At 38.4% G+C, this 26,577-nt stretch overlaps 1 long non-coding RNA gene across 4 annotated transcripts in view; it reads right to left on the bottom strand.

Moving 5' to 3' along the window:
- Positions 1–390: 390 nt before the first annotated feature.
- LOC115302093 overlaps positions 391–26,577 on the bottom strand; it is a 29,898-nt gene continuing 3,711 nt past the window's right edge. For 2 of the 4 annotated variants that reach the window (XR_003913414.1, XR_003913416.1), the window contains exons 3-8: positions 25,779–25,967; positions 25,215–25,312; positions 14,188–14,320; positions 13,854–13,985; positions 11,419–11,519; positions 391–616 (exon numbers count right to left, since the gene is read on the bottom strand). This is a non-coding gene — a long non-coding RNA (uncharacterized LOC115302093). Of the gene's footprint in view, positions 617–10,585; positions 10,627–11,418; positions 11,520–13,853; positions 13,986–14,187; positions 14,321–25,214; positions 25,313–25,778; positions 25,968–26,577 lie in introns of those variants that run through there. The other 2 variants (XR_003913415.1, XR_003913417.1) reach the window with 2 other exon arrangements.

Genomic DNA, 26,577 nt, shown 5'->3' with positions numbered 1-26,577 from the left:
TTAATTACAAACACAGTCTCTCTGCTTGGACTAATAGTACTACCATTGTTCTGGATAAGTGTCTACTTAAAATTGAGTGTTTTCCTGGGATAATTATTCCATTGATATTAAACCAATATTAAGCATTCCTATCTTTCAGGGCCATTCATCCCATCTTTCTTATTTAAGAAAAAGAAATGAGTATTTATATAAAAATTTTATAGTTTGTGAGGTTATACAAAATAGATATTGAAGTTTTCACTAGGATGGTACTTGGTCTAGAGATTGGTTTGGGAATAACTGATACCCTTATGATGTTGGATGTATTAGTTATCAGTGTATCACTGTGTAACAAATTACCCCAAAGCATAGTAGCTTAAAACAGCAACCACAATTATATATTATCGCACATAAGTTTTAAAGATTATGAATTTATTTGAAAGCGGCTGAGCTGACTGGTTCTAGGTCAGAGTCACTCATGAGTTTTCAACCCAGAGTGTATCAGGACTTCAGTCATCTGAAGACTTGCTGGGGCTGAAGGATATGCTGCTCATTCACAAACATGTTAGAGCCTCCATTTCTCACTGTGTAGGCCTCTACATAGGGAAGCTTCAGTGTCTTCATGTCTGCTGGTTTCCTGCAGCGTGATCAAGAGAAAGAGTAAGGGGAAGCTACATTGCCTTTTATGATTTAGTGACATACTATCACTTTAGCTGCTGTATGTCTTAAAAGCAAGTCACTAAATACAGCCCACACTCAAGAAGATAGGAGTTAGTTTCTATATTTTGAAAAGATAACTTTAAAACAGTCACATTTTGTCTAGCCAATCTATGAACGTAATGTTTCTCCACATAATTAGACTTTCTAAAATTTTAACAAAGATTTTTCTTTTTCCATAAAGTCTTAGAAGAATTTTGCTAGGTTTATTCTGAGTTACATTAAATGAATTTATACTTCTTGCAAATTATATCTTTTAAACACTGTCATTTGCTATTTCTGACTTTGGTATATAAATACAATTTATTTTTTGGATACCAAACATATGACAACAACCTTACAAAGTTCTCTCTCTCTCTCTCTCTGGATTTTCTAAGTATATGATCATGTCATTTGTGCATTAATCAAGGTCTCTGTAGTAAGTAGATGCCACCTTAATCCTGGATAATTGAGGAGAACTTAACAAAATGATGACTGTTTACAAAGTAGGCAGCATTTAGGGAAAGCAATAATTAGAGTTATGGAGTGACTACTGTCTCTATGCCTGAAGGAGAAAAGTATAAGAATAGTTACCTGAACCTCAAGAAATAAGGGGAGGCAACCTAGCAAGATTCATGGCCTTTGTTAAAGGGACAAATAAGGGAGCAAGGGAAATACATATCCCAACCTTTCTCTCCTCTCATCTGCCAATGTTCTACTAATGTCTATTACTGGCCAAAGTCGAATAAAGGCCAGAAAATAAAGACAATCATGCAACCCATTTGGGTCAGCCTCCTGGAGCTCAGAGCATAATGGAGTAAGTGAAAAGAAGATCCAAAAATGAAAATGTAAGGTATATCACAATCTATTTTTTAAAAAAAGAAAAAAGGTGTTTTTTTTCTTCTTTTCTAATCCTTATTCCCTCAGACATGAATTATCAGTTAATAGGCCTAAGTTTTGGTGGGAGAAAAAGAAATGTCATACGAAATTATCTGTCTATCATCTATCTAGAGAAAACTTCCTAAACAAATGTATGTAAATGAACAGTACCTGATATCATGTACCCTCAGGTACTATGAGAACTAACAAGTAAATCTGCAGCCCCCTTAGAAATCATAGGCGAATTCTATGTGTTTAATCCAGGAAGTTAAGAACTGGTCAATTTACTATTAAAACTTGGAAAGAAACTACTACAATTCACCACAAAGTATCCCATCCCCAGGAGATTGAAAGATCCCTGGTGGAAGTCATTTGGCTGCATGATAACTAAATCATGCCACTGACCATTGAATTTCCTTTTTTGAGATATTTGCAGACCACATTAAAAATTTACAAGTTTTATGTACCCTTATGTACATAAACTTGTACATAAATTTCATGACATTATCATAGGAGAGTTTGATATATACAGTCCTCATTCCAGTACTAGCAAATAGTTGGTTTGCATCCAGGGTACCTAAAAGCTTAAGACTGATCTTAGTGGTAGTATCACAATGTGGTTTACTAAGATCAGTGTGAATCAGTGTCAGTGACTCTGAAAGGATGTTCAACAATGTGTCCATAAAATTTGCAAATATTCTTAAACTAAGAGACTCATTTCTTTTATATTAATCTTGGAAAAAGTATTTTTGAAAAACCTGTAATCCAATAGTTACAAATGGAAAATTGTCCGTTTGCATCCAAAAATACATATACAGGCAAACTGAGGTAAAAGAACAAAAGGAAAGCTTCAAGGCTTCCACCTGTTTCTCCACTATGATGTAATGTGAAGAACAGTTGAAGGTGAACAATGTGCTACTGATGTAGTCATGTGTTGATGGACACTTTTTATAGAGCATATGGAGAATCAGAATTAAAATAGGATATTGTTGATTAGAGGGAAGGCATATGAAAATACTACCAGGAAGCTTTATAGAAAACTTTTAGGAGAAAATAAGTGGGATTTTCAGAAAGTATTATAGGGAATCAGTACAGAGAATTGGATACACCTGTAGATTCTCTAATACCTGTTTTAATTCATGTCACATTTCCACCCTCCACTACTGTTTCACCTCAGAGGGGTTACTTAATTTCTTGAAGATCCCCTTATTGTACAATGGTACTATTTTGTGCATTTCATACCACTGTTATAAGGGAATAAATGGGATAATAGGTTTAAAGATTTTTAAGACATTACTTGGCATCTGGAAAGTGCTATGTCAGAGGAAATCCTCGTATCAGAGGTAGGGCTATGAAAGTGCTCTGAGGAGTAGGCAGAGTGATGAATCTTTTATTTATTTATTGTATTATTTTTTAGCATAGTTGGCACACAATGTTATGTTATCTTCAGGCTGCAACATAGTGAGTGATTCAACTTCTCTGTATTGACACTCTGCTCCCAACTGTAGCTCCCTCTGTCACCCTATGACACTATTCCAATATCATGGCAGAGTAAGGAATCTTAACTCCATGGATAACAGAGATGGAGTTACAAATCTGTGGCTCTAAGGGACCTACTGGTGTGCCTAATAAGTAGATCAAGACATCTCAATCAAAAAGGTACGAACTTAGGGCACTCATGTCACTAATAGAGCTCTGCATATCCTTAGAAGGAGTAATTTGATAAATTTCTTAGGCTGAGGGGCGGGGGTAAAGACTTCGCAGAGGGCTTGCCCAAGGAACTATAGTTGGCAGATAACCACTCACCTTCCATCAAAAGAATGGGAGTAGCAGGTCCACTGATCCATAAAGATGCTATTTCACTGAATGGGTTGTGCCTACTTAGGACAAAATAACTCAAGATAACAGGAGAAAGACTGAGATCCACCAGGAGCACCACCCTTTACCCCTTTTTCCTTATATGTGCTTGCCTTGTCTCTCAATAAAGGCTGCTCAAAATTGCAATGAATATTTGTTTGATAAAATTCCAAATTACTGTAGTTTCCAGAATGCTCTTAGGTCATCGTCTGGCCCTGACCATATACTAAATTTTCCTGAGGCTGGTTATCACCTTGACATATTACTTAGATCTCCTGGTACTTCTTGCTTGTTTAACCTCTAAGAACAGGAGGAAATTCCCCGGGGAGGGAAGATAAAAATGAAAACACACAGAAAACAGGAAAACTTAAAACTGTGCATCCATTGAAAGAAATTTAGTGAGGGAAGAAAATAATCAACTCAAATATTTAAAAACTCTGGTGTATATCTGGCATGTCCAGGCTTTTTATTTTCCTAGCAATAGAATCCTGAGGTACACTTGTTCTCTGAAAACTCAAGATGCAGAGGCTGGAAGAGTGTCTTGATAGTTAAATTTTTATTTTTCAGCAAAGCCATAGAATAGCATCTGACTATAGAAGAAGTGGTGTTTCTTTCTTTTTGGACTCACCATTCAGAATCCGAAAGTAGGATGAAATCCCTTAGGAGTATGTAGCTCCTTCACCAAGGTGACATGATGGGAGGGACGGAAGGCCTCTTGGGACTGCTTCCTGAACAGAGGCTCAAAGATGTTTTTGCATTTGATCTTTATTTATAATCCCTGATATCAGACATTCTGTATTTGGTACTTTTTGGTTAGTGGGAATAAAATCTATGTCTGTGCTTATCGTCAGTTTGCTCAATAAGGAAAGACTGTTGTTTATTAGAAGTCAAGTTCAAAAACTTACCTCCTACTGTTTCCATTAAGCGTGTTTACATTAAATTGTTAAGTACTTTTAATAGTGCTACTTCAGAGTAGTTTATCTATTACTAGAAACTTGAAAATCCACATGAAGTTCTTGAATGTTGCCTTCCTTATCCATAAAGTTGAGATGCTGGACCACACACAAAAAAAAGATTTTCAAATTTCATTTTGCAAAGTACTGAAGTTCCTTGTAGGCACCTAATCAGTTACCACTGCATAGAGGGTTTCCCAGAACATTTCACCTGAAGTGGCTCTGCTTGTCTCAATTTTCATACATTAGGATTAAGATTTCATTTAATAATGTAATACCACTGCTTAAAAATAAAGTTTGAAAATAATTAGATTAGAAGATCCCTATGGTTCCTTCCAGTTTTTATATTCTTTAATTATATTAATTAACTGGGAACTATTGAACTAGAGCACAGAAGGCTGAGGTATGACTTGATTCAGGTTCTCAATAGCATGAGCAATTTTATAAAGGGAAAGCTTATGGTCCTCTTCGTGTTCACAGGGGGCCAGCATAAAAGCAATATGCTTAGATTAAAAGAAGGATGTTTCTATTTGAATTGGAGGCAAAGGCTTTTGTCCATCACAATGGTGAACAAGGAAAATGGAGTACGTAATCATCAGCCTGGAGAACTGGGAACATTTTCTTCAGCTGTGGAATCAATTACCTTGAGAAGTACATCTTGGCCGCATGATGAGAGAAGTCAGTAACTTTTAAGAAACTGGTGGGGGACAGAGAAATCTCCTATTTGATACAAGGATCAGTGTAAAACCTGACTGCAAAGGCAGCTCACTGCAGTCTGATCTTTCTGTGTATTTCATTAACATTGTCTAGATGCAAACTTGAGCACAGTTAGCTTAAGTGTAAAACAGGTACAGGTAGTCGTTCTTATGCTTGGCTGCAAAGCACCTGCGGAGCTTTAAAAATTCCGTGTGCCTGTGCTCCACCCCAGATCGCTCAATGCGAGTCTTTGTAGGAGTAACTTACCTGTGGGAAGAAGCTCACATGACTACAAATGATACATGGATAGGTTTAGATAATAAAAGATGGGTGGCAGTGGGGCTGGCTGTAGCGTTTTGTTTAGTTTTATAGAAGAGCAAGAAAACTAGCTGTGAGACCAGCTGCAGAGAGTGATGATGAAAGGAGTGGGAGCAAGGGTCTGTGTGCTGGGAGGAAGAAAGTGCAACTAGTGGATTTAGCCGATGGTTGGGGGTGGTTTTCGGGAAATGACAGGGAGTTATAGGAAAGAACATCAGGAAAGCCAAACAGCAGAGTTCTTGGGAGATCATAAAGGTCTGCTATGAAGAAGCTCTTTTGCTAGAGGGTGGCAAAGGAAAGCAAGTATTTCAGGAGAGGAGGTGGAAAGCAGCTTTGCTGTGGAGGGAGCCAGGTGTCGGATGTTAAACAGGAGCACAGATGGATGATGTCTGATGTCTAGCTTTGCCCAGGCCTGAAGCCATGAAAGAGTAAAAGCTGTTGTAAAACAGGGTGCTGCCCAGAGCGATGAAGTAGAGCCCAAGGGTGGGAGAACAGTTCACCTTAGGCACAAACTAGAGAGTAGAGGAATTTGTTACGGAGGAAGGGACGGAGGAAATGCCCTCAGAAATCAAGAACTTCGGCCAAGGAAACACCTAAGGAATACCAACTCCTGAGTCACCTGTGTGGAGAGATCTTAAGACAGATGATCTAGAGGTGCCGGCTATTCTAGACTCACAAGGAGAGAGGAGGCAGGTGGGTGATTTTGAAGACTTTAAAGAAAGGCTTGAAGGGGGGTTGTCCAAACCTGAGGTAGGTGTAGCATTCTCATGCTTCTAACTTAGCTTAGAGATAAATGCTTTCCCTGGTGATTCTTCACAAATTCAAGCTTTTCCTATAAGTTGGTGTTTATGAATATGGAAAACTAGCAGGGGACTAATGACTCATTGGCTGCTTTTTTCTAGGAAAGATCCTTATCCCAAGTGTAGCAAATCTGCTTACCAACAGAAGCTTTTATCATTTAATCTGAAATTTTCTTATAAAATTGCAATTTCTATTTTTAAAGTTTTATTATGTATTTTTGAGAGAGAGCAAGTACACAAGCGAGAGAGAGAAAGAGAGAGAGGGACAGAGAATCCCAGGCAGGCCCCATGCTGTCAGCACAGAGCCGAATGTGGGGCTTGAACTTAATAAACCATGAGATCATGACGTAAGCCAAAATTGAAAGTTGGGTGCTTAACCAACTGAGTCACCAGGGACCCTTGAAATTAGAATTTCATACGTAGCTTAAAGTGGTACAGAGCTATGTGAAAGTGAGAAGAAATGGCCATTTTTAAGGCACTGTTAGATATTTTTTTCCCTAAGGGAGTTCCTTGAGCCTTCCTTCAAATACTCAGAAATGGAGACAGTGTGAGTGGGGCCTCAGCCCGGTTTCCTCTTGGCCTTGGCCACCTTTTCATTCATCACAACATGTACCTCCGATAACCAACAGGTCAAAGACCAATGGTTCTTGATATTGATGATATCTGTCTCTTACCACATGACTAGGGACTGAGGTCTCCAGAAAGCAGATTCTTTTCTTGATCTTAAATAGATAACCTTCAGAATATCTTATAAATCATAGAAAACGTGTGTAGGTTAACACAAGCTCCTGCATATATGCTCTCTCCTGGGGAAAGGGCTCACAGCTTTTAAGACTCCCAAATAGCTTTGAAAGCATAATTTCTCAGATAAACGTTAGGGTGACCAGTGATGCAGGTGGCAAAGAATTGCAAAAAAAGTATAGCAACTAGCAGGACAGAGTTTATTCACTTTCCACGGGAGGAGAGGAACCAGACATCAAGAGAGATGTCAGCCCTAAGCTTCTGTTTGGGCTGGTCCTTTTAAGGTTTTGGGGTTTGTTTGTGTTTTTTTCCCCTTAAGGGTGTGAGATGTTTGCAGCTGTGTCCATGCAGGGTGTGAGAAGGAGGATCAGTTCTTGGCCAGATAGGTGGGAGGTTTCTTGAGGGGCTCTGTCCAGGGCTTATCTGGGATGTGGGTTGTGGTCCAGCTAGAGGACAGTATGTTTTGTAGTTGTGGTCTGTTTTCCAAGAATGAGGGGGCACCATGACCTCGAAAAACAAAGAGTTAGGGCCAAATACAGATACCTCTGAGTTTTGTCTGTAAGGTTGGCTGGAGAGGGGGCTTTGAAAGGAACCTTTTCAGTAAGAATATCTCTGATTCTTTTTTGGAGAAAAAATTCTTGCTTACTAGACTGATCACAAGACTCTGTCAATAACATGTTTTATGTTTCCCTGAAGCTTGAGCATGAAACACATAATTTGTCTCTGTTTGGGAGTTCTGATACCATAGATAGAGACTGGCTGACAGAAGTCCTAAGCTAAGTATATTATGTGAAGGAGAGTAAATGGAAATGAGTAAAATGAGAAATTTTAAAAGCAAAGCACTGTTTATCAATGTTAGAACAATGTTCTTCATCTTAGCCTCTCAAGACTATCGTTAGGTAGTGTTTAGTAAAATTTTGTTTCCTATGACAAACTTCCTGATTTGAAGCAGATTTTCTGTCCCCCACAAGCATTTTATCCTCATTTCTCCATGATAGGACAGAAGGAACTGAGGCAATAGTGCAGGAAGTGGATGGGGTGGCGCTCATATGAATGTGGTTCTACCTCGCTTATCCTAGTTTTCCTTCTGTAATTCTCTGTGTCCTTATTAGTCCTCACTCTTAGGATTCCCCCCTCAGGATAAGGAAATCCTAGCCCCAGTGCCTTCTTGAGTGCTGAAGATTATGTTTTAGGAAGCAGTCACTGGAGTTAATTTCCCTGCCTTCTGCTTCTATTGCTGTGGGGGAAGGCCAAGTTAAAACAATGTTTCATTTCATTTTATCCATTTCTGTCTACTAATTATTTCTCCAATAATTCATACCTGAATTGTTTAAAGACAAATGTGTCACTACTGTTAATTCTGTTAACCATACAATCTAGACTTGGACATACAGCCTTTCTAAACAATAATTTTGATTCTCTTCCTTGCTAAAGTACTCAGGATGAAAGGCTCATGTAGGCATAATTCTTAACACAAAGGTCATGCATCCTTTCACATATCTTCATTTGAGCCTTCTGGAGCAAATACCACTCAACTAGTCTGTGATACCCAGATGTACTTCTCCACAGCAGTGTATACGTGGTCTAGTAGAATATTTTCCCCTGCAAAAGTGAAGATAATGTGGGGGAAAAGAAACAGCCAGAGAAATATTAAGCCCCACAATAATGAATACCAGATAATGAATAAATCTCCCTTGCACTTGCCGTGTTCCTCATGGTCTTGACAGTTCTTTTACCTTCTAGCCTCTTGCCTCTCCCACCACCCTCTCTTTCAGAAGCAATATCCTTATCTTCTCTATCTTTCCAAGTTATTATTTATATAATGTATGTAATGGGCTTTATATCAAGTCATAGAGCACTAGGGAAGACATAAAAACTGATCTCATCCTCCTAAGGGTTTGAAAATAGCCCGTTTTAGGCACCATTTAAAGTACTTTTTAAAAACTGACAGATTTTATGGCTTAAACAACAAACATTTATTTCTCATAGTTCTGGAGGCTGAGAAGACTAAGATCAAGGATTCAACAAATTTGGTGTCTGGTGAGGACCTGCTTCCTGGCTCATAGATGGCTATCTTCTTGCTGTGTTCTTACATGGCAGAAGAGGCAAGAGGGTTCTCTGAGGTCTATCTTATAAGGCCAATAATCTCCTTCGTGAGGAGTACACACTCAGGACCTAATCACCTCCTAGAGGCCCCAACTCCAAATATCATCACGTTGGGGATTAGGTCTCAACATATAAATTTGAGAATCATGTAGACAATCTACAGCATGGATTTCTTTTTGTTTTAAAACTAGTAATCAAGGCTGGATCAAAATCCCATTCCACAAACTCTTCAGTGGACAATGGTTTAATATGACATCTGTGGGCCTGTTTATAACTTAAACCAGCATTGATCAAAACTGGTTGATGGCAATATAAGGTATTCATCTGTCTCATGCTTCATCAGAAGACCTCAATAATACAACAAAATTATATTCAGAGCTGACAGTTTTTAGAAATATATCCACCTGGAGGCACCTAGATGGCTCAGTTGGTTGAACTTCTGGCTTCGGCTCAGGTCATGATCTCGAGGTTAATCGGTTCGAGCCCTGCATCAGGCTCTGTGTTGACAGTTAGCTCAGAGCCTGGATCCTGTCTTCAGATTCTGTGTCACCCTCCCTCTCTGACCCTCCCCTGCACATGCTGTCTCTCTCTCTTAGAAATAAATAAAACATTAAAAATATTAAAAAAAGAAATATATCCACCCGTCACTTAAATACTTGCTGTGGACTACTAGGAGAGAAAACAGACAAGGCACTTGAGGTTTATTCTTAAGCTTCTGTGGATTCTGTAAATGTCCAGCTCTCTATCCATTGCCTATCCTAAAATAGCAGTTAAAAAATCAGAGTTCCACACAAAAACCTGAGTGGTACAGAGTAGAAAGGACCCATATTGTCTTCCCTGACCACTTAATCCAGATACAACGTCCTCAAGATGTCTAACAGTGTTCCATTGAACATTTTTCTAATTGTGTATCCCTTTTTGTGTTGTTAGCGGTGGTATTAGAATTTTATTTTAACCAGGAAGGCGTATCATATAGAAACTGCCCCTTTATCTGAATGCATTAAGTCTAGAAATCCATGTGCTTATCTTTCCTCTCCTTCCCCACACAGAAGTACGTAGGCAGTGCGTGAGCTGGGTAGGTTACTTGATGGCTTTACCTAAGTCTAGGAAATGAAATGTTTTTTTTTTTTTTACTATGGAAATTAGTTAAATTCTTGACTGTCATCTAAGCAACTTCTCCTGGATAGAGGTGTCTATATGAACTTGTCACTGTTTGCCAGTGTTGTTCATGATGTACATCCCCCTGTTCTAATGTCTATTCATGCCCCAAATACCTAAAATCAGACCCCGTTCTCATGCCTTTAGAATGGTGTATTCAGTAGAGAACCACTGCTTTCCCCAGTTTGTGTGGAGCGCTGCACTCCCCACTGGAATCCACTGCCTGAGTTCTGATGGTTGGTCTCAGCAGGTCTCTCCATCCACTGAAAGAAAACCAGACCCTCCTTACCTGGGTGGGGAACCTCTTCTCTCTGACCGCCTTATGAAATTAGGAATCTTTTCACTGGATCTTTCTCAGTCCTGTCTTCATCTGGAAAAGCAGAGACTTAGGGCTTCCATTCCCTGAGGCTTAACTTTTGCTGTGTAACTGTGCCCTTCATGCTCTGCCAAGGCACAGAAGAATTCTCATTCATCAAATGAATCAAAAAACATGCGGTAGATAAAGAGCTCTGCTCCTCCAGAATCTTGCCAAAGAAATGATGGTCCAGGTAAATTACACTTTGCAAATAATGTAATTCCACAGTCTTATCCCATTAGTCACTGGAAGGTTCTCTCAACACGTACTTTTCCTTCTGAAGAAAATTCTCCGGAACACAGATGAATGCTGTTTTGTCCTTGCCAGTCATGGACGTGCTATAATAACCGTTCCTTAATCTCAGTGTAGAGTCACTGAGTCCTCCCTGAATATTTTCAGTACCCATTTAGACACTATTGATGGACATATCACTCTTAATCTGGAAGTTTTGCTATTTCAGCAAGAGAGATAGTGGTGAATAGAGTTTTGAATCATTCTTTGGTTGCATGAAGCTCTGCGTTTTCTAACAGCACTTGATACTGCCTTTAAATATGCCAAATGTCAGTTACTTTTAAAACATGGTATTAAAGTCTTAGTGATAAAGTAACTTTTACCCACAACTCAGTCACTTAAGAAATACTGATCTTATGAAATTTATATCATGTTTTTGACCTCAAAATAGTAACCTTGGGCTTATGTGATGATTACCACTGAGAATTCAACTGGAAATAAAGGATCTTTTCTAATATTTCGTGTTACAATTTAATGGTGATCATATCTCATTTTTTAAAAAGCATTTGAGGAGCTATGTTGAGTAGCTTTTCCCCTGGACAGTGTGCAAATTTGGTTCAGACCATCTGGTTCTTACCATATGACTTACTGTATATTATATTTGAAGACACACTCCGTAGATGAATTTCCAACTTTTTTTTTCTTTTAATACTGAATCAAGACTAGGAGGCATTGCTGGTCAACTATCCCCTGTGAGTATGATAAAGACAGTTGGCAGGCAGATGTTAACCTTGTGCTCATCAAACAACTCTAGCTTGCTAAGACCTGGCGAAAGCTCATTACTGATTCCTATACACCGTACATACCCCATCCCTAGTCAAGTCTATGTTGTGGGTCACAGTGGCATAACTTGTAAATAAAAAGAGTTGCAACTCTTTTTATATGTCATGGGTTTTCAGGAATAAACAGCAATTACCACTGATATCCTCTCCATGGAGATAATGTTGCCGGCTAATTTGTACTCTGAACCTAAGTGATTTTTGTCCCACTCTAAAGATAGTCACGACAAGTGTTACTTACTCACCTACTTTACCATTGATAATGTGTCTTCTGCCAGTAACTCATTTTGATTTCTCTCTGAGTATAAGTGCTTGCCATTAATTTGCTACTAATTTTAGAAGGTTTTCAGCAATATGAATCTACATCTGTGTTTCCGATGCAGGATATATGTAAGGTCTTATGGTTTTAGTTGTTGTTGTTGTTGTTTTCACTTCTTAGGACAATGTGATGTTATTAAATATTATTCTTTTTGCCTAGAAAGAGTTAACTGGCCTGCCAAAACCTTGCACCTTGCTTGAAAATGGTGCAAAAAGCTCCTGGTTCTTTATGTGAACTTCTTGACAAATGGGGAACTGTGGGCAAACTGCCAATCCAACAGAATTCATGTTTTTATTTCTTGCTGTTTTTTGGCTGCTTGAACAAAATAATTACTCATTCTCTTGCTTCAGCACATAAAACTGACATCATATACTTGTATTAAGGCATGTTACAAATTTCTTAATGATGTTCTAACTTTCAGGATTCCCTTTCTATTGTTATGTAATGTCATCAAATATGCATTGATTTCATTGGCAATCATAATAACAAGGCTTACTTTAACTGCAGCTGTGTGCCTGCACCTACCGATGATGACTGTCTACAAAATGTCTTTACTACCATCCCCTAAGTGAATGGGAGGCTAGCCTCACTCTTTCTGGGCTCCAGTAACCAGACACTTCAGAAAAGAGGAAGCCTGTCACTTCAGAAATAGTCATATGCTCCCCTCCCTCTTCCTTGATCCCACCAAGCCACCTCAGGCAGTTCAGTGATCTAACTATGATTTTAAAACAAAACAAAGTACTTTGTCGTTATGCTTGCACAATGCTCCACGTGCTAGATGATAAGCTAAGATCAGAACTCAGTTCTATCATGTTCCTGAGCCACATATTCAATGAAGTCATAAATTTTAATGGAGGCATTTTGAAATTCAAAGGGGCCATTTTGCTTATACTCAGCTCCATTGAACCTGGAACATTTTTTTGTAAAAAGGCATAACCAGGCTTTACCTTAGGTGGAAAAAAATCATATCATTAATCCCTTAAACATGTGGCTATTCCTTTTACATTTTCTGCTAAGCAGTTCTGAGGCTCTGCAAGGAGTTTCAGATTAGTTTTTGGACACGGTGGTCATAGCACCGCGGAGGCTAAAGCTAGACTCCTTGATTTCTCGGCAGTTTTACTCTTATATAACCGAGAGTGTCTAGGGTTTGTGATGTGTGAGATCCCTGTGCCTCTAAACTAGAAAAGTGATAAAATTAGGAAAATACGTTTATTACTTGATGATTGCCTTAAGATCACAGATGTGGCAAAGTGATGTCAACTGCTTTCCTAATCAGAATTGGGAAGTAGATGCTTACAATCAGCCTTTGTCTGAGCCCTGTAAATGATTCTCATTAGGAGTGCTCAAACAGGCCTTTTTTATATTAAAGGGACACTGAATCCAAGTTTGGGGTTATATACCTCTTTTTGCCAATTTGATTGTGAAATCTTTAATAGTCTTTAAACACCCCCCTCAATTCTCTAAGGCCTGAACAACTAATCACTGTTTCTGAAGCGAACAACATCAAGTGTTTTGTGGACAGATCAGACAGGATGTAAAGACTCAGCCTTCGCCACAGTTTTGGGATGAAAAAGGGTCTCGAGGCGCTGCTGTACCCACTGTGTGGAAGTGGTCAAGGCAGGCTGTGGAGAATTTCACAGAGCAGATCTCATGATTTTTGTCTGTACTGCCTCTTTAACCCTGGAATTCAAGGATTTTTTTTTTTTTGCTTAAGATTATTTGAAATTTTAAAATAGATTTTTATTTTTATTATTATTATATAAGTTTTAGGCAAAAGCCAGGAAGGAGCTGAGGCCCGTGCCTGCACACCTGTGTGCGAGTGTAGCAGATAGGTGTGCTGAACCTGCCGGTTCCAAACTCAACTCAGGAGATGCCCCATCACTCAGCATGGTAAAGTCAGCTAAACGGGGCACAGTTGAGGCTTACCCCTTTTGAAATCAATGCCTTCAGCTAGGAGGCAGGCACCGTGGAGGGGCCGGTTGCAGCCTACATCTTCAACCTCATGACTCTGTGGCAACTGGAGGAACTGACAGCTGCGAGTGAAAAGTGCTTGCTGAACTAGAAGTTAAGGAAGAAAAAGAAGTGTAAAAGTCTGCTCGGTGAACTGAGCAGCTCCAGGAGCTTCAGATGGAGATGTGCTCAGCAGAGAACAGGGCCAGTCTACTGGAGGACATGGAACAAGAATTCGGCGCTGGCACTCTGGTGGAGGGCAAGGCTGGGCAGAGGCAGCATGACCTGTACCATCCTTGGAGTCACCTACCTCCCCATGAAGTACATCATCAATTTCTTCCAAGAAGGATACTCCCTGATAAGGACAAAGATGTTCTCTAGGAGGATGTGAACTTGGTGGAAATGGAGCAGGTACACCTTGGAGCAGCAGAAAAGGAAGCCCCCTGTAGAGAAATAGAATTTATATGCTTTGCCACAGTAAAATCCCCCTGTATCCTATTCAAATGCACTGAAGGGGAGTTTAGGAACAAGGACCACACTCTTGACCTGTAGAACAGGGGAAATCTCATAGCCACTGGTAATGGGAACTGCTAGAGATCCAGTTAAACCATAGTTTTAGGCTCATTTACTGAGCAAACTAGGGTCCCAATTCACCTCTGAACACCTCACTCCCACTGAGGTGGTTTCCTTTAATAAGGTCAAATAGAAAGGAAAGAAAAACTGTAAGGAAAAGTAGGATGTGGTTTTCCAGGGTAATGAGTTGCTGTTCCTTAGGAACCAGATTGGAGACAGGGACTTTTGTTTGAGGCTGCAAGGCCAGCATGTACGTAGGTGGGCCAAAGCTCCCCTGGGGGGGAAGAGAGAAAGTAGCCAATGCCTCAGGTCCAAGCTGAGAATGTGGAGATCATTGATAAGGAGGACAGAATGTGGAACTCTACTATTGGGGTTCTCACAGATGCTAGAAGACCTCAAACATAGATAGCACTGCAAAAGCAGCTGAGGAAGGCTCCTAAGCTGGGGTAGCTGCAAGAGATGCAGTAGTGACAACAAAGGAGTGGAGAACATGTAGAAACTGGAGCTTTGCCAGTAGAATGATCAGAGAATGAGGTCCTTGAGGAAAAGAATGCCATGTTTATCAACACTTTGAAATGCTGACACCTGGTGGGAAACCCCAGTTATGAGAAGGCCCGGAGCAGCAAGAGGAGCTTGTGGACTTTGAACCATAAATGCGACCATAGGCCAATCTCTGCTCTGAGTCCAGTGAGGAAGAGAATGTTGGCTGCAGCATAGGCTACCTGGATGAACTGAAGCAGCGGCAGTGGCCTTTCTCTCCGGCTACCATCCTGGATGGGGAGCCCATCATGAATAGAAAGCTGGCGACCTCCCTGCTCTTATGTGAGAAGAAAGGCCCACTAGAGACCATGGTGCAGAGAGCAGCCAAGGTGAAGGTGTCTAAGGAGCTCCTACCCTCAGCCTCATACTGCTTCAAGGATAAGATGATCACCCATGACAAGTATGGAAGGGCGGGGATGGTTCACCCAGGGTGCATGTTAACATCACAAATGGGAACAAAATGGACCAGAAGCTCACACCCATTTCTAGCAGCTGTCTCGTGGCTTCCATGGGAAGGGCTCAGGCTGGGTGGACTGAGAGGTAGATGAAGCTACATGAGGAGTCATGAAAATAAGTTCCAGCCACATGTCCCTAGGCATGAGCTCGCCCCAGGAGAAGCAAAAGGCTGAGAAGACACCATACACCCCGCTCCAGGGCAGCAGCAACAGCATCAGTGTCAGCGCTCATTACGAAATGAAACAAACCTCTCGCATCTGATCCTCTCCCCAAATTTAATTAAAATTCCCTTCTTATTTTTTTTTACATTTATTTATTTTTGAGAGAGAGAGCGGGAGTGTGGGCACACATGAGTGGGGGAGAGGAAGGAAGAGAGGGAGACTCAGAATCCAAAGCAGGCTACAGGCTCTGAGCTGTCACAGTATTATTACAGTATTATTGACGATGTTCATTATGCTGTATGTTACATCACCATGGCGTACTTGTTTTATAAGTGGACGTTTCTACCTCTTAACCCCCTTTAGCTATTTTGCCCACCAATAACCAACCCACTGACCTTCCGGTAACCAATAGTTTGCTTCCTGTATCTATGAGTCACTGTGTTGTTTTGTTTTGATTTTTAGATCCTACATATACATGAAATCATATAGTATTAGTCTTTCTCTATATGACATATTTCACTTAGTATAGTATCTTCCAGATTTATTCATGTCATTGCAAATAATAAGATTTCATTATTTTTATGGCTGAGTAATATATATATAATGTATATATTATAATACACACAACACACACACACATATATGTATACACACTCACACACATACATACATACATACCACATCTTTTTATCCATTCATCTATTGACAGATGCTTTGGTTGCTTCTATATCTCGGCTATTGTAAATAATGCTCTCATGAACATAGGGTGCATATATGTCTTCAGATTGGTGTTTTCATTTTCTTAGGATAACACCCAGAAGTGGAATTGCTAGATTGTATGGTAGTTCTATTTTTAATTTTTTGAGAACTCCCGTACTGGTTTCTATAATGGCTGCACCAATTTATATCCCCACAAATGGTATATGAGGGTACCTCTTTCTCTACATCCTCACCAACACTTGTGTTCATTTGTTGCTTTTTGGCTTTTTTTTTTTTTTGATAATAATCATTCTAACAGGTATGAAATGATATCTCATTGTGGTTTTATCTTGTGTTTCGCTGATGACTAGTAACACTGAACATCTTTTCATATGCCTGCTGGCCATCTTGATGTCATCTTTGGTGAAATGTCAACTAATTCCTCTGTCCATTTAAAAAAAATTAATGTTTATTTAAAATTTTTTAATGTTTTTTTTTTTTTTGAGAAAGAGAGACAGACAGACAGACAGAATGTGAGCAGGGAGGGTCAGAGAGAGAGGGAGACACAGAATCTGAAACCGGCTCCAGGCTCTTAGCTAGCTGTCAGCACAGAGCCCGATGCGGGGCTCGAATTCATGAACTGCCAGATCATGACCTGAGCTGAAGTCAGTCGCTTAACTGACTGAGTCACCCAGGCACCCCATGTTTGTTAATTTTTGAGAGACAGAGAGAGAATGCAAGTGAGAGAAAGAGAGTGAGCGAGCAGAGGAGAGGTAGAGAGAGAGGGGGACAGAGGATCTGAAGGAGGCTCTTCACTGACAGCAGAGAATTAATTCAGGGTCCAAACTCGTGAACCATGAGATCATGAGCCGAGCCGATCGGACACTTAACTGACTGAGCCACCCAGGGGCCCCAAATCCTCTGTCCATTTTTATATTGACTTATTTTTTTTATATTGTGTAAGTTCTTTATATATTTTAAATATTAACCTCTCACAGGCTATAAATATCTTCTCTCCTGTTCAGTAAATCACCTTTTCATTTTGTTGATGGTTTCTTTCACTGTGCAAAAGCTTTGGTTTTGATATAACCCTGTTTGTTTCAGCTTTTATTAAAGTTAGAGACTTTATTGTAGTTACCATGGAGTAGAAAAAAGGCAGGATAAACAGTTTTAAGATTGCCTCGTTTGAACAATTTGAGTGGACTCTGCAGTTAACAGTTGTCCAGCTGTCCAGCTTCTGGTGCCTGGTTCTGGTGGATTTAGGGCTGGGAAGGTGTTCCAAGTGTGAAAGCTCAATAAAGGACATTAACCCCTTATAAGATACCTGATTTACAACTATTTTATCACATGCCATGTGCCACCTTTTCATTTGTTGATTGTTTCTTTTGTTGTTTAGAAGCTTTTTACTTTGATAGAATCCCACTTATTTTTGCTTTTGTTGCCTGGGTTTTGGGAGTTGTACCAAAAAATTCGTTACTAAGAACAAGATCAGTGAGCTTTTCCTCTATATTTTCTTTAGGAATTTAATGGTTGCAGGTCTTATATTTAAGTCTTTGATCATTTTGAGTTGATCTTTGTGTATGATGCAAGATAAGGGTCCGCTTTCATTCTGTGCACATGGAGATCTAGTTTTCCCTGTGCTAATAATTGAGTAGACAGTTCTTTCCCCAATTTATTTTTTTGGTACCCTTGTTAAAGATTAGATGACAATATATGCATGGGTTTATGTCTGAGCTCTCTATTCTGTGCCACCGCTCTATATGTCTGTTGTTCTGCAGTACCACACTGTTTTGATTTCTATAGCTTTGTAATATAATTTGAAATCAGGAAGTGTGATACCTCCAGATTTGGTCTCCTTCCTCAAAATTATTTTGACTATCAGAGGTATTTTATGACTGCATATGAACTTTAAGATTATTTTCTGTTTCAATGGAAACTGACACTAGAATTTTTGGCAGGGATTACACTGAATCTGTAGCTTGCTCTGGGTAATATTGACATTTTAACAATATTAATTCTTCTAATCCATGAACACAGGATACCTTTCCATTTGTGTAATCTTCAATTTCTCTCATCAATGTTTTTATTCAAGTATAGTTGGCATACAATGTTACATTAGTTTCAGGTGTACAACATAGTGATTTGACAATTTTATATGTTATGCTGTGCTCATCTCAAGTTTAGCTACCATGTGTCACCATATATCACTATTACAGTATCATTGGCTATATTCCTTATGCTGTGCCTTTTATTCCTATGACTTATTCCAAAACCGGAAGCCTATATCTCCCAGTCCCCTTCACCCATTTTGCCCAACCTCCTCTGGCAACCATCAGTTCTTTGTATTTATAAGTCTGATTATGCTTTTTTAAATTATTTTTTTTAAGATTCTACTGATGAGTGAAATCATATGGTATTTGTCTTTTTCAGCTTGACTTACTTCACTTAACATAATGGCCTCTAAATCTATCCATGTCATCTCAAATGGTGCAATTTCATCCTTTTATGGGTGTGTAATATTCCTTTCTTTATATATACCACATCATCCTTATCCATTTGTCTATTGATGGACACTTTGGTAGCTTCCATATCTAGGCTATGGTAAATAATGCTGTAATAAATAGAGGGATGCATATATCTTTTTGAATTAGTGTTTTCATTTTTCTTGGGTAAATCCCCAAGAGTGGAATTATTGGATCATATGATATTTATATTTTTAATATTTGAGGAACCTCCATACTGTTTTCCATAGTCACTGTGCCAATTTACATTCCTACAACCATGTATGAAGGCTCCTTTTTCAACACATCTTCACCAACATTGTTATTTTGTTTTTATTTTAGCCATTCTAGCAGGTGTAAGGTGATATCTAGTTGCAGGTTTGATTTGGATTTTCCTGATGATTAGTGAAGCTGAGCATCTTTTCATGTGCCTGTTGTCCTTCTCTATGTTTTTGGGAGATGTCTATTCAGGTCCACTGCCAATTTTTTAATTGGATCTTTTTGGTATTGAGTTGTATAAGTTCCGTATAATTTTTTGATACTAACACCTTCTCAGATGTATCATTTGCAAATATTTTTTTCCCATTCAGTAAGTTGCCTTTCCATTTTGTTAATGGTTTCCTTTCCTGTGAAAAACCATTTTTATTTTGGTGTAGTCCCAACAGTTTATTTTTGCTTTTGTTTCCCTTGCTTGAGGAGACCTGTCTAAAAAATTGTTGCTAAGGCCAATGTCAGGGAAATTACTGCAGGTGTTTCCTTCTAAGATTTTTATGGTTTTAGGTCTCACATTTAGACCTTTAATCCATTTTGAGTTTATTTTTGTGTGTGGTATTAAAAGACAGTCCAGTCTCATCAACATTTTATAATTTTCTGTACAGATCTTTAACCTCCTTGGTTAAATTTAGTCCTTAGTATTTATTCTACTTGATGCTAATATAAAAAGATTGTCTTCCCAATTTCTTTCCTAGATAGTTGTTAGTGTATAGAAATTCAACGGATTTTGTATATTGATTTTATATTCTTCAACTTTACTGAATGTATTTATTCTAATAGCTTTTGTTTTTTGGAGTCTTCACGGCTCTCTATATAAGATCATGTCATATTAAAACAGAGCTAACTTTACTTTTTCCTTTCCAACTTAGATCGCTTTTACATCTTTTTCTTGCCTAAATGTTCTGGCCAGGACTTCCAATACTTCATTTTATAGGAGTTGTGAGAGTGGGCACCCTTGTCTTGTTCCTGATCTTAGGGGAAAAGCTTTGAACCCCTCACTATGAATATGATGTTAGCAGTCATACATGGATGTTATTACATTGAAGTAATTTCTTTCTATACCTAAATTATTAAGAATTTTTTATGATGAAATGATGTTGAATTTTGTAAAATGCTTTTTCTACATCTACTGAGATGATCATATGATTTTTATCCTTCATTTTATTAATGTCATTATCATATTTATTGATACTTATTTTAACTATTGAAGCATCCCAAGGATAAATTCCACTTGTTCATGGTGTATGATACTTTTAATGTACATTTGAATTTCATTTCCTTGTCTTTTGTTGAGGACTTTTTTGCATCTATGTTCTTAAGGGATATTGGTTTGTAACTGTCTTTTCTAGTAATGACCTTGTCTGGCTTTAGTATCAAGGTAGACAGCCTTGTAAACTGAGTTTGGGAGTGTTCCCTTCCCTTCAATTTTTGGAAGAATTTGAGAAAAATTGATATTAAGTATTGTTTAAATGTTTGCTAGAATTCACCAATAAAATCTGGTTCTGAGCTTTTCTTTTGTGGAAGTTTCGAATACTTATTCAATCTCTGCACTATTATTGGTCTGTTCAGGTTTTCTCTTTCTTCATGAATCAGTCTTGATAGGCTGCGTATTTCTATGAATTTATCCATTTCTTTTAGGTTATCAAACTTGTTAGTATATAATTGTTCATAGTAGTTTTTATGATTCTTAGTATTCTTGTGTTATCAATTGTACTGTCTTGTCCTCTATTTCTGATTTTATTCATTTTAGCTTCTGTGGGTTTTACACAGAAAAAAGTGTAAAGGTTTGTCAGTGTTGTTTATTTTTTCAAAAAACCAACTCTTAGTCTTACTGATATTTTCTATTATTTTTTAGTCTCTATTTCATTTATTTCTGTCTTGATCTTTGTTATTTTCTTCGACTAAATTTGGGCTTAGTTTGGGTTTTTTGTTTGTTTCTAGTTCCGTGACGTGTAAAGTTAGGCTGTTTATTTGAAATCCTTTTTGTTAATAAGGCATTTATCACCATAAACATCTTAGAACTTCTTTTACTGTATCCCGTAAGCTTTTATAGAGCCCTTCAGTTTTCATTTGCTTCAAGATCTTTCTTAATTTCCTTTTTGATATCTTCTTTGATATATTGTTTCTTCAGTAAGAAGTTGATTAATCTCCACAGATTTGTGAATTTTCCAATTTTCCTCTTGTAATTGACTTCTCGTTTCATAGAATTATGGTTGGAAAAAATACTTGATACAATGTCAGGCTTCTTAAATTCATCGTCTTGTTTTGTGGTGTAACATATGATCTGTCCTGGAGGATGTTCCATGTGCACCTAAAAAGAATATGTGTTTTTGCTGTGAATGGAATGCTCTAAAGATGTTTGTTAGTTCCATTTGGTCTAAGTCCACTGTTTCATTATTGATTTTCTGTTTGGATGACTTATCCATTGTTGAAAGTGGGGTATTAAAGCTTCTGCTCTTTTTGTATTATTGTTTTTTCTTGAGTTCTGTTGATGTTTTCTTTATATAGTAGGTGTTCCAGTATGCAATACATATATATTTATAATGGTTATGTCCTCTTGATGAATTGACCCTTTTATCATTATATAATGGCCTCATTGTCATGGTTTTTATCTTTATGTTTTCTGACATAATATAGCCAGCCCTGCTCTCTTTGGGTTTTCATTTACATGGAATATCTCCTTCCATCCCTTCACTTTCAGCCTATATGTGTCTTTAAATCTAAGGTGAGTCTTTGTATTTAAGAATCTGGTTTGTCTTTTTCTTTTTTTATTTTAAATTCTATGTATAAGTGAAATCCAAAGTTATTTGTCTTTCCCTGTCTGACTTATTTAACTTATTAGCATTATACTCTTTAGGTCCCTCACTGTTGTTGCAAATGGCCAGATCTCTCTTTTCTACAGTTAAGTAATATTTATTGTATGTATATATATGTATGTGTATGCATACATATATGTATGTATATATAAACTGTATATATATTTTCTTACATATTTTCTACCCATTTATCTATTGCTACTACTTGAATTTTCAGCTTCCACATCTTAGCTATTGTAACTAATGCTGCAATAAACATGAGGTGCATATATTTTTTCAAATTAATGTTTTCAATTTCTTTAGGTAAATATTGAGTAGTAGAATTATTGGATCATATGATATTTCTAGTTTTAAGTTTTTGAGGAACTTCCATACTGTTGTCCATAGTGGCTGCACCAAATTAGCATTCCTACCAATAGTGCATGACTTTTCCTTTTTCTCCACATCCTCACCTACACATGTTGTTATTTCTTGTCTTTTTGATTCTAATCATTCTGGTGCTTGCCAGAAGGGGAGGTGGGTGGGGGAACGGATAAAATAGTAAAAGGGGATGAAGAAGTACAAACTTCCAGTTACAGAATAAATAAGTCACAGAGATTAAAAGTACAGCATAGGGAATATAGTCAATAAGATTGGTGGCAGATGATGACTACACTTATCATGGTGGCCCTGTGTATAGAATTGTTGAATCATGCTGCATACATGTGGCTAATATTACACTGTATGTTCATTATACTTCACTAAAAAAAGTCAAGAAAAAAAAGAGAGTCTTCCAGACAGAATATGGCTACATCTTGTTTTTCTTACCCATTCAGCCTCTTGATGTCTTTTGTTTGGCAAGTTTTACCTGTTTCCACTTAAAGTAGTTATTTATAGGTAAGTTCTATTATTGCCATTTTCTTTATTTATTTTCAGACTGTGTTGTAGCTCCTTGTTCCTTTCTTTCTCTTTTGAGGTCTTCCTTTGTGACTTGATGATTTTTTTTCTAGTGGTATAGTTTATTTCTTTTCATCTTCTGTGTGTATAGATTTTTCCTTTATGATTAGATAAGGGTTACATGAAACATCTCATAGTCATAACAGTATACTAAAAACTACATTAACTGCATATAAAACTCAATGCTTTTGCCCTCCACAAACACATTTTGTTATTAATGTCACAATTTGTATGATTTTATATTGTGTATATTTTAACAAATTATTGTAGCAAGTTATTTTTAACATTATTTTCCTTTATTTAGAGTTAAAATTGATTTATGTACCACCATTACAATACTTGGAGTATTATGAATTTCATTATATCCTTACCTTTAAAGTGAGGTTTATACTCTCATGTGTATTTATGTTCCTAGTTAGCATTCTTTCATTTCAACTTGAACATCATTTAGCCCTTCTCATAGGGCATGTTAGTGGTGATGAAGTCCATCAGCTTTTGTTTGGGAATTTTTTTATTACCTCGCTTAGCTTCTGAAGGACACCTTTGCTGAGCATAGTATCATGGTTGACAGCTGGTTTTTTTTTCCCAACACTTAATATGTCATTCCTCACTCTTGGCTTGTAAGGTTTCTGCTGAGAAATCCCCAAATTCTCATGGAGGTTCCCTTGTAAATGTGACAAGTCACATTATCTTGCTGTTTTCAAAATTCTCTCTGTAGTTAATTTTTTAAATTTATTTATTTAAATTCAAGTTGGTTAACATATAGTATAATATTGGTTTCAGGAGTAGAACCCAGTGATTCATCATGTTCATATAACACCTACTGCACATCCCAACAAGTGCCCTCCTTAATGCCCATCACTCATTTAGCCCATATCCCCACCCACCTCCCCTCTAGCGGCCCTCAGGTTGTTCTCTGTATTTAAGAGTCTCTCTGGTTTGCCTCCCTCTCTGTTTTTATCTGATTTTTCCTTCCCTTCCCCTATGTTCATCTCCTGTGTTTCTTAAATTCCACATATTAGTGAAATCATATGGTATTTGTGTTTCTCTGACTGACCTATTTTGCTTAGCATAATACACTGAAGTTACATCCATGTTGCTGCAAATGAAAACATTTCATTTTTCAAAAATCTCTGAGTCGTATTCCATTATATACATATACCATATCTTTTTTAGCTATTCATCAGTTGATGGACATTTAGGCTCTATCCATAGTTTGGCTATTGTTGATAGCACTACTATAAACATTACAGTGCATGTGCCCCTTCAAATCAGCATTTTTGTATCCTTTGGGTAAACCTAGTAGTACAATTGAGGAGTCGTAGGGTAGTTCTATTTTTAACTTTCTGAGGCACCTCTGTCCTGTTAGTGGCTGTGTCCGTTTGCATTCCCACCAACAGTGCAAGAGGGTCCCCCTTTCTTCACATCCTTGCCAACATGTTATTTCCTGGGTTGTTAATTTTAGTCATTCTGACAGCTGTGAGGTAGTATCTCACTGTGGCTTTGGTTTGTGTTTCCCTGATGGTGAGTGGTATTGTACATCTTTTAATGTGTCTGTTAGCCATCTGGATGTCTTTTTTGGAAAAGTGTCTATTCATGTCTTCTGTCCATCTCTTCACTGGATTATTTGTGTTTTGGGTGTTGAGTTTGATAAGTTCTTTATAGAATGAGTTTAGTGCCTTAGACCACTCAGCCATCCTGACACTGCTGTTGATGAGTGTCAGCATGTCTTAGCAAAGACCTCTTTATGTTCAGTATTTTAAAAATATTTGTTTGTTTAGAGAGCTGGGGAGGGATAGAGAGGGAGACGGAGAGGGTGAATGCCAAGCAGGTTCCACGCTACCTGTGCAGAACCATGGAGCTCAGTCTCAAAAACTGTGAGATGATGATCTGAGCCAAAATTAAGAGTCAGACGCCCAACAGACTGAGCCACCCAGGTGCCCCTGTTTTGTTTGACCTCATGAATCTAGAGATTAATTTCCTTACCCAGATTTAGCAAGTTTTCTGTCATTATGTCTTCAGATAAGTTTTCTTCCCCTTTCTCTTTCTCTGCAACTTCTAGGACTTCAGTAATATGTATTGATTCATTTGCCATTACCCCCAAAAGTCCTCTAGGATTTTGTCACTTTTTCCTGCCTTTTTTTTTTCTTTTTGTTTTCTGATGGAATAATTTCAAATGATCTGGCTTTGGGAAAGAAAGGCCTTTACCCGTCAGCCTGGCTAGAGAATCTGGGAGTGTCTTAGACCTTTTCTATGGATGTTCCCACTCCACTCTCTTGTTCCCTTATAAAGAAAAAGTCTTAGGACTATGTCCCTTTTCTTGATCCCATAAATTCAAGCTGGGTGCCGAGAGTTCCCCATTTATTTCTTCTAGGGTACTACCTTGAAGTGTTTGAGACTGTGTGCCTTTTCCGAATCTAGCATTGTTAGGCTAGCTGCTGGTTATCCATCTGCCGTCTGCAAGGACTTGCACATGCCATCTGTGAAGGATCATAAGCACAATTTGAAGAGGCTTCCAGACACCATATGTGGGAGAGTGCAAGGTGCCAGCAATAGGAGACACAGTGTATGGAGTGCTGGGTATGTGTCTACTAGTCAGTGAGGGGGGTATCCATAGGTGACGTATCATATTGAGTCATGAGTGGGGTTCTCAGTGGAGTCCACAAGCTTGTTACTGGGATCTTTGGCTAGTTTTTGAGATCCACATGCTGGTTATGCTAATTTCTATGCTTTCCCATCCCTTTTCCCTCTTGCTAGCTGGTCTCAGATTACTCAGCTATGCCTGTCCCCTCAGTGTTCTAGGGGCGAGACAGAAGTGGGCTTCTTGGGTAGCATCCAACAAGTTTGGAGAGGCCCAGTGCTCACCGGGCAAAATGAATCTCACAGCACTGAGCTGTGTCATCATGAGAGAGGGATGACATGGATAAAGCGTAACTTTCTTTTTACCTTCTTCAGTGCATTTATTCTTAAAATTGTTGCTCCACCAGGGTGTTGGAACCTCTCAGCTGAATGTTTGGATTCTCATAAAGATCTCATCTGTAGGAGGTTGTTAAAATCGGTGTTTCTGTGTGGGTCTGAGAGTTGGAGGCCTCCATTCTGCCATCTTGCCGATGTCCAGAAATCAGCTTCTTCTCACTTGTGGAAGATAAATGTTTTTGCAAGGATGAGGAGTTAAGCTAATAATATATGTAAATAATTCCTTGGTATGACTGACAGAGAAATGCTTACTAATTAAAATTGAATTACTTCTAAATAGAGAACTTGAAAGTATTTTGTTGACAGGTATTAAAAATATCATTTGCCATTATACATAAACACCTTTGCCTTTTTTCCTCCATTGGTCTTTTTTTTCCAGGTTTTGGCACAAAGTAACCGCAACCATCCTTCTACTTGCCTAAATCAAGGAAGGATATGCTTGGGTTTCAAAAACCTCCCTTTCTCTTCCAAATGGCTGGATGATTCAAACTGAAACAGGATAGATTTAACCAGAATCACATTTGTTCATTGAGACATTCCAACCCCTGTTTTTCATCTTTCCATGACATCTATCTCCCAAACGGAGTGATAATTTCCATGAACGAATGCTCAGAAGAATGACCATATTGAGCTGATGGAGCTCCCTTCCTTCACTGTATGTTTTATCCTCCCTCAGCCCATCTTCACTTCATCTACGGACTTCATTCTCTCCATTCACATCCTTCTCTGTTGCATTAGGATCACTGACGGGGGGGGGGGGGGGGGGGGG

This window comes from Suricata suricatta, chromosome 9 (genome assembly GCF_006229205.1).
Source record: "Suricata suricatta isolate VVHF042 chromosome 9, meerkat_22Aug2017_6uvM2_HiC, whole genome shotgun sequence".
Taxonomy (NCBI): Eukaryota; Metazoa; Chordata; class Mammalia; order Carnivora; family Herpestidae; genus Suricata; species Suricata suricatta.
This window is presented reverse-complemented; position numbering and strand designations above follow the sequence as displayed.